The 9041-nt window shown below is 32.5% G+C and overlaps 1 long non-coding RNA gene across 1 annotated transcript; it reads left to right on the plus strand.

The window, feature by feature from the left end:
- The first annotated feature begins 508 nt into the window (after positions 1 to 508).
- LOC138697916 (uncharacterized) lies at positions 509 to 5250 on the plus strand. The gene is made up of 2 exons (XR_011331628.1): positions 509 to 840; positions 2436 to 5250. It is a non-coding gene; the product is annotated as an uncharacterized lncRNA (long non-coding RNA).
- The last annotated feature ends 3791 nt before the right edge of the window (positions 5251 to 9041 follow it).

Here is a 9041-nt window from a genome sequence, read left to right on the forward strand (position 1 = left end):
TTAATATATGCAGTTGAGAAAATTATCATTGGATTCTATGAATTTATTGATAGGTATTTTTCTTGCAGAATTCTTCAGAACCAGAACTTAATCAGCTTTCATGAACTGCTACTTGAAGATGTTATGATGTTTCCAGTGACTCGGTTTGGGGAACACAAAATCATTATACATCCAAATAATAAATGTAAAACAGAGATTGGGGATACTAGATATGAAATGAAGACTAACCCAGAAATTCTAGACGAAGCAAAAAATATAATCCTTAAACATGATAGGGAGAAAAATAATGAAAAAGTTGAAACTGACATTGAAACCCAGAGTAATTATGAACAAGTTAAATTGTTGACTGATATATTGGACCAACATGAACGACAATTACATCGTAATCAGGAAGATATAGACAAGACGCACAAAATATTGAATGAAAACAAAATTTTGCTTCAGAAAATACTAGCAAAATTAGAAGGAGAAAGGTTATGGCATGTCATGTATCAAGAAATTGGTTAATTTATATGATATGCATGTGTGAGCTTTTGTATATTTTGCTCTATGAAACATTAATACACATATAAGTGGAGACTGAAATTCAGATTTATGTGAATCATATGCATAAAAAGTTACGAGATTGAGAATACAGTTGAATAATTTAAATGTTAAAATACGTAGAACCTACATAGTATGGTTCAATGAATCTATTTATATAAACATTGAAGTTAGATTTTCCTAATAATCATATACCGATAATGGGTGACTTTTTTGTGCAACTATAATGAGTCTATAAAGTGGCCGGTGTATCTGTCAATCATCAGAGAGAACTGAAACCTAAAATAAATCAATACGGTAAGTCTTATATTCCAACAACATAATTCATTTATATTTAAGTACATAATCTCACATTTAAGGATTGTAGGCTATTTGTACACTACAGGCACAGACTCTGGGTTTTAACTATGTGGTATATGTACCTTTAATTAATTTAATATGGATTCTTAGTAGGCCTATCATTACGGTAGTTAGAAAATTTAAATACCGTACTTAGGACAATATTATGAATAATAATCTTAGTTGGCAAGACCAATGTAAGTTACATCAAGAAAATCATCCCAGTATCAGGTACCACGCGTAGATTAAAAGGAGTGTTAAGAAAGGAACAGCTAAAAAACATTGATTATTATTTGATCATTTCGCATTTCAGTTATCTCGAGTCCAATTTTGGAGACTTGTAACAAAGAGTTAATTGAAAAATTAGGAATATTACACAGGAGTGGAATCAGGATCTATATTGGATCTCATTTGAAACTTGAATTTAAAAAATATACTGTACTTTTTAATAATACTCGTAAAATTCCATTGTTAAAATATTAGTAAACATCATTAATTATTTTTGTTTATAAAATTGTAAATAGAATTACTTCAAACCAGCTATAACGGCTGAGGGGCTCATCGTGATAACAACACGATACCTCCATTCTGGTTGGATGATCGTCCACCTCTGCTTCTGCATGTGGTCGTGAGGCCAGCAGCCGGCTGGTCGGTCTTGGCCCTTCGTGAGCTGTAGCGCCACGGATTATTACTATTATTAATTAGATTTACTTACTTACAAATGGCTTTTAAGGAACCAGGAGGTTCATCGCCGCCTCACATAATCCCGTCATCGGTCCCTAATCTGAGCAGATTAATCTAGTCTCTATCATAATATCCCACTTCACTCAAATCCATTTTTATATTATCTTCCCATCCAAGTCTCGGCCTTTCCAAAGGTTTTTTTTTTCCCTCCGGCCTTCCAACTAACACTCTATATGCATTTCTGGATTCGCCCATACGCGCTACATGCCCTACCCATCCCAAACGTCTGGATTTAATGTTCCCAATTATGTCAGATGAAGAATAAAATGCGTGCAATTCTGCGTTGTGTAACTTTCTCCACTCTCCTTTAATTTCATTCTTTGCCCCAAATATTTTCCTAAGAACCTTATTCTCGAACACCCTTAATCTTTGTTCCGCTCTCAAAAGTGAGAGTCCAAATTTCACAACCGTACAGAACAACAGGTAATATAAGTGTTTTATAAATTCTAACTTTCAGATTTTTTGAGAGCAGACTGGATGACAAAAGCTTCTCAACCGAATAATAACAGGCATTTTCCAAATTTTTTCTGCGTCTAATTTTCTCCCGAGTGTCATTTGTATTTGTTACTGTTGTTCAAAATATTTGAACTTTTCCGCTTTAAAATCCCAACTTAACATTGAAATTAGCAATCACCGTGCCAGACCTCTCCCATAAAAATGACAAAAAACAAATTCTAGCAAACATGGCATTCGATCTGTATTTCACGCAGGCCATCTATCAACAGAAATCAAGACTATACCTGTCCAAAAATTATGTTAATTAAAATAGCATTTTCTGTAATTAAATACATAATTTTGTATGTGTCTAGAGACCTCAAGACAACAATCGAGTCTCCTGACAAGGAATTGAGACGCTCGAGAATAAGATATTGATGATCTCGAGCAGTAATGGCGTCGACAATGTTTGCGGATATTTGGCTGTCGTAGGATAGACGGGACAATCATAGTGAACATCAGAGGATCCAAGAGACGTGTGACCTGCAGCTGTGACCTCAACATTAGACGTCGGGAGCACAGACAAACAACAAAGAAATACCTCGAACTCAAATGTATAATCACCGTGCACGAAAACTGAAATCGTACTACGCTACGGCCTATTATTTAATCGTGTGCTCTCACTGTGCGAGGTCCAGACGCAATGATGGACCTGGAAGTTCAGTGTGGATTTTTACCCATTAAAAGTACTCAGTTATGGTAATGTCTCTGTTTCTTTGGATCAGTATGGTGCATTTCGTGTATGAGCGTGCCCATTTAGGAAGAATAAGCATTCATCACTGAACAGAACATGCTGAGGAAAGTATCGATCAGTACGCAAACGCTGTGTGATGGATCCTCTGCTTGCATTGTGTGCAAATGCTGTCATTTGTACGGGTGAAAACGGACAGATTTCAATATTCTGCGAACGGATTCTCTACTGCTACCACTTACTCGAGCCACATAGCGCACTGACCTTTTAGGCTGGCCGTCATCTTCGCAATTACGTCTATTGAATGCTGTTCGTCAGTACCAGATTTGGAACGACCAATTATATTCGTTTCTTGTCGAGTATCGGTACACTATCGGTTTTAAATTTATGGGATAATTTGGCTACATTTTGGTATGATGGTTTTGGAATGTCAGGATAATGACGATAAAACTCATCTGCAGCTTCTCTTGTCCTGTGATTGTCGCCATAGAGCTCCAATCGCTGTTGAGAAGTCAACATATCTCTTCAACTTCCAATGAATAGCCAATAATGTTATCCTCTTCAACTCTTACTCAACTCAAAATAATAACTCAATAGCTTCAAACTAAAAACGAAACAAAACAGAAACTATAGATTTTTTTTTCCGTACCATGGCCTACTTCAATTTATGTACTGTAATCATTTTACGTATTCCACAGAAACTAATTCAGGAAAACTGATAAGGAAATAAAAGGTGGAGAATTCTACGGTACAAAAGGGGAATATTTATTGCCAAGCTAACAATAAAAATGAAAAAGGTCATTCAGATTAGGCCTACGGACATCTTGGAGGAACACGTCATTATGTTACTTTGTGGAATAATTATTTCAGTTTTATAATTAGTAATGTTTCCCATTTGTCAACTGACTTCTGTGTCACACAGTACTATTACAGTCTAGTATATACAGTCACGAAGCTTGAGTTGATTAGGGTACTCCGAACAATAGACTGTGGTGTTGGCTATGAAATTGTACGTGATGAGGCGATAGTAGCGATCCTAGCGGTTAGCAACTATCTATGGATGCATATTTCTTACGTATTGAGCTTCGTAACTATATATTAGACTGTGGTACTATCATGCCAACTAAAACGTCATAATTTCTATTGTGGCTGCATAACTTGTTATAAAGTTAATATGAAACGATACCTTGCTATAATATTTAATATATCATTGTTGTTATAGCAACCCCGTTCTTCAGAGACCATGATGTCAAATTAGACCATTAAAATGCAATATGTTATTTCTTTATAAAATGTTTTATAATGTTGTCGTATAACAAATAGCGTATGAAACAAGTTTATAATTATAACGTTATACAGCTATTGCCTCGTAGAAATAAGGAAATTCGTTTCGCTCGTTTCTTAAACAGTATAATCACAGTCTAGTATATACAGTCACGAAACTTGTGTTGTGAGGATGTAGGAACAATAGACTGTGCCGGTACTATTTCGCATTGTCTGTAATGGGGCGATATTAGCGATCCTATTGATTAGCAGCTATCTATGGATGCATATTTATTACGTATTGAGCTTCGTGACGGTATATACTAGACTGTGGTATAACATTATAAACTTGTTTCGTTATATACTATTATTCCGATGATTAAAAATATCATTTTTACTACATACAATGTTAAGTGTTACAGATTTATAGGAATGTGATTTATAGCAGAGTTCAGCAGGTCAAGGTTAGATTATATAAAAATTATCAATTTGTTATAAATAAGATAGCACGCATTTACTTTAATTATTACTTGCCAAAACTGGTTAATCATAAATTTGAAAGAGTTATTTAACTTTGTTTATTTTCATTAGAAAGATATTAATGCAAGCTTTACTTCCCAAAGGCACAAGTGCCAACTCATGCTTCTCAAATAAATTTCATCGTTAAACAAAATTCGTTTTATTAGGTCTATATATTTCTTACTTTCTAGTTTTTATCTAAAGACTGGCGAAATATAATTACAAGGTTAGTTTAAATACATTTATATACATATTCTTATAACAAATAGGGGCTTATAGATATATTTTGCCTTAGTATATAGTACTTTACTTTAGTAGGTTATTTTACGACGCTTTATCAACATCTTACGTTATTTAGCGTCTGAATGAGATGAAGGTGATAATGCAGGTGAAATGAGTCCGAGGTCCAGCACCGAAAGTTACCCAGCATTTGCTCATATTGGGTTGAGGGAAAACCCAGGAAAAAACCTCAACCAGGCAACTTGCCTCGACCAGGAATCGAACCCGGGCCACCTGGTTTCACGGCTAGACCGTTACTCCACAGGTGTGGACAGTTTATAGTATCTCTTAGTTAACTGCAGTTATAATTTATTCTTGTTCAGTTCTTGTATGATTGGTGCTTGAAGATTTTAAAATTAAACCTTTTAAAAAAGAAATTTATAAAATTATTCATCATATATAATACTAACAAATGTGTGTATTTTTTACCTTTTTATTTCTGTCACTATATTCATATTTTTATTGAATATCTCTGGCTTCTCTCAGATTATTATCAATTTATATTAAATATGTTTTTGTCTCTTTTTCTCTTTATTTATTTATTTATTTTTTTGCTCTTGTGTGTTATTTATCGGTTTGAATTGACTTAGAAAGCATGATGAAAATTGTTCAGATTGTCAATTAATATAGACAATACAATATAATATTTGTTACTCCGTCAAATGACAAATCTTTGTAAAATAATGACTTATATTATATTGTCATTAAGTTTTATAAACATAAATTACATATTGCAAACGTTTTCGCCCATTCAGGCATCTTCAAGCACAATTATACAATATCTCAATATCAAACTGTATAGTCATTACATTGGTGGTAGATAAACAGTTTAAAATTAATGAGGTACAACATCTCCATAATTAAAATGTAATATTACAGGTCATAAAATTAAATAATATTAAAATTAGAAACAACCAAGTGTTATGATTTAAACTTCATAATATTCTGTGAAACTCTTGTTCAGTAGAGTCCAATGATTGATGAGTTATATCTGAAATGTATAAATATGAAATAAAAGTGGCAAATAATTAAATTTAAAAATTGGAATGGATAATAAAAGTACGATTGGAATGGATAATAAACGTACTCACGTCGTTTGAACGTGGCAACTGTATAGGTCACTATGAAACATCCTATGTTTGAAGTAGTTATCTGTAATGAAATAATAAATCAAAATTTTGAAGAATTTAAAAACGTTTAAAAATGTAATTTATATGCGTACTTACGAAGATATGGGACGACCTGCTGCTATCGGATGTGGGCGAAGTGAGTGTTCATGTAAACAACTAAAGCGGAAGGATATTGCATTGTGATGGAGTTAGAGTTTATATAGGGGATTCCGGATTTGAGTCAAATTTTCATTAAGAATGCTGTTCTCTATTTGAATCTGTTTTGCAATATAATATTCTTCAGCAGAGTTTATTAATTTTGTATCTATTCCTGATTTTAATATTTTTAAGGTTTTATGTGTTGGGCCTAATTCATGTCCAGTATCTTCGTAAGTACGCATATAAATTACATTTTTAAACATTTTTAAATTCTTCAAAATTTTGATTTATTATTTCATTACAGATAACTACTTCAAACATAGGATGTTTCATAGTGACCTATACAGTTGCCACGTTCAAACGACGTGAGTACGTTTATTATCCATTCCAATCGTACTTTTATTATCCATTCCAATTTTTAAATTTAATTATTTGCCACTTTTATTTCATATTTATACATTTCAGATATAACTCATCAATCATTGGACTCTACTGAACAAGAGTTTCAACAGAATATTATGAAATTTAAATCATAACACTTCGTTGTTTCTAATTTTAATATTATTTTAATTTTATGACCTGTAATATTATATTTTAATTATGGAGATGTTGTACCTCATTAATTTTAAACTGTTTATCTACCACCAATGTAATGACTATACAGTTTGATATTGAGATATTGTATAATTGTGCCTGAAGATGCCTGATTGGGCGAAAACGTTTGCAATATGTAATTTATGTTTATAAAACTTAATGACAATATAATATAAGTCATTATTTTACAAAGATTTGTCATTTGACGGAGTAACAAATATATTGTATTACGCTATCTATATATAGGTTTGAATTGAGTTAATTACTGTATTTAGTAAACTGTCTTTGTAAATCATGTGTTGTATTATTCGCTAAGACCACACCGTACACGAGCCTGGCTCTTACGGTAGTGGCTAGAAACATTTTTGTTTTATAAATTTAATTTGTACTCACTTTGCTAGCTAAATACATAAATAAATAAATAAATAAATAAATAAATAAATAAATAAATAAATAAATAAATAAATAAATAAATAAATAAATAAATAAATAAATAAATAAATAAATAAATAAATAAATAAATAAATAAATAAATAAATAAATAAATAAATAAAATAAAATAAAATAAAACAAATAAATAATATAAGGAAGGAGTTCTGTTGGTAATTTGTATAACATATTGTGTATTTTAATACGTTGAATACTTATTTAAATTCTGACATTAGCAACGCTGTGCGTTATTTTTATTTCATCGACGATTACGCCGCATGCAGGAAGGAAGTGGCGATAATAATAATGCCGCGATATCCTACACTGGTTATAATTGAAGAGCTTTCTTACAAAACGAGTTAAGTTCACAGAAATGAAAAAAAATACTTGTTGCTCTATTGCTAGTATTCTTTGCAGTCGTCGAAGTTCTGCTGTATGTTTTCCCTCGAAACTCACTTCCATGAAGTAAATATCGAGGCAGAAATAACTATTTCATGCAAAACAAGTTAAGTTCATAGCTCGATTTCCATCGAAATGCATTAAGTCCTTCCCGCATTTGTGCAGGAAACATGTCTTTTACACCTTCACATTTGTTCAGGAAACAGAAGTTCTTCATGCATGCGCATTTGTCCAGGAAACAGCTGAGTATCAACTGCTATCAGCCAAGACATGGAGAACGACAGGGGTTTTCATAATGGCAAGTCAGCGGTTATAAGTAGGGCTCAGAAGTTGATGACTTAAGAATCACAGAAAAATGACCTTACATTTTCAGGAAATATGACATTAAAGTTTTAAAAATGACCACGATTTTAAAAGTAAAATACAAACAAAATAATAGTATAATTCCATCTGTGGGAAACACATTCTCGCCAAATTTAGTCACTAACTGTCGTAAAAACTTTCTCTTCATTGTATTTTTTTCGGCATTTTTAAGTCTTCACTTGTGTGATACAATATGCTGACTGCGGGCACTGCGGTCTCAGTATTTCTTCTAATGAGTTGAATGGAGGGAAGCTTGTAACACAAGTGATCAGGAGTCAAGGCAGATGCAGAGGAAAATTAATGTAAGACGAAATCGAATTGCGTAAGCAATCTGCAGTAAGTTCTCGAACAGAAACGAGTAGGTCTCTTCCGTAAAAAAAAAAGTCCGTTCATAAGCAGAAAAAGACAAAAATGCAATAAAAAGTAGAATATTTTCTAAGAAGTGAACAATAGACAATAAAAGACCGAAAAATTCAAAATGAAAATAGGCTATATTAGTTCGTGTTGAAGTGAAACGAGTTTGTATTACTTTATTGCACCTGGGATTGTTTGTGATGTCTCAGAAAAAAAGATTATATTCATTAACTTCCGAATCCGATTCAAATTACCGGCCAGAAGATATGCAGGAGACAGCAGGCGAGTAAGTGGTGAGTCAAAGTATCATGTATACATGTTCCGCGAACTGCTAGAAGTTTCGTCCTGTTATTGTCAGATATTCGCCTTTGACCCTAGGGCAGTAGGTAACATCTTGTTGCATGCATGTCGAAGTGTACGATGAGAATTTTGTAAAAATGTAAGATATAAATTTACAAATACAAACATGTTTTGTACTGTTCCTGGTATTTTGGTCAGCAAAAGCATCACACACAATACGTATTAATTTATTTCTTGAGAAATGGTTCTATTTAAACGTAGATTTAAATTGAGAATTTATTACTTTACTTATATCCTGAAAACATATATGTGACTAGTTGCAGGAAATGGGACCTAAAGTCGCATTTTTCATTTTTTTTTTTTTTTGGTTTGTTTCAAAAAGAGGATGAAATACTGAGCCTTTAAAAAATCATGATTCTAGGTAATATAGTTTTTAATATATTACTTATTGAATGTTCATA

This window comes from Periplaneta americana, chromosome 1 (assembly GCF_040183065.1).
Source record: "Periplaneta americana isolate PAMFEO1 chromosome 1, P.americana_PAMFEO1_priV1, whole genome shotgun sequence".
Classification (NCBI taxonomy): domain Eukaryota; kingdom Metazoa; phylum Arthropoda; class Insecta; order Blattodea; family Blattidae; genus Periplaneta; species Periplaneta americana.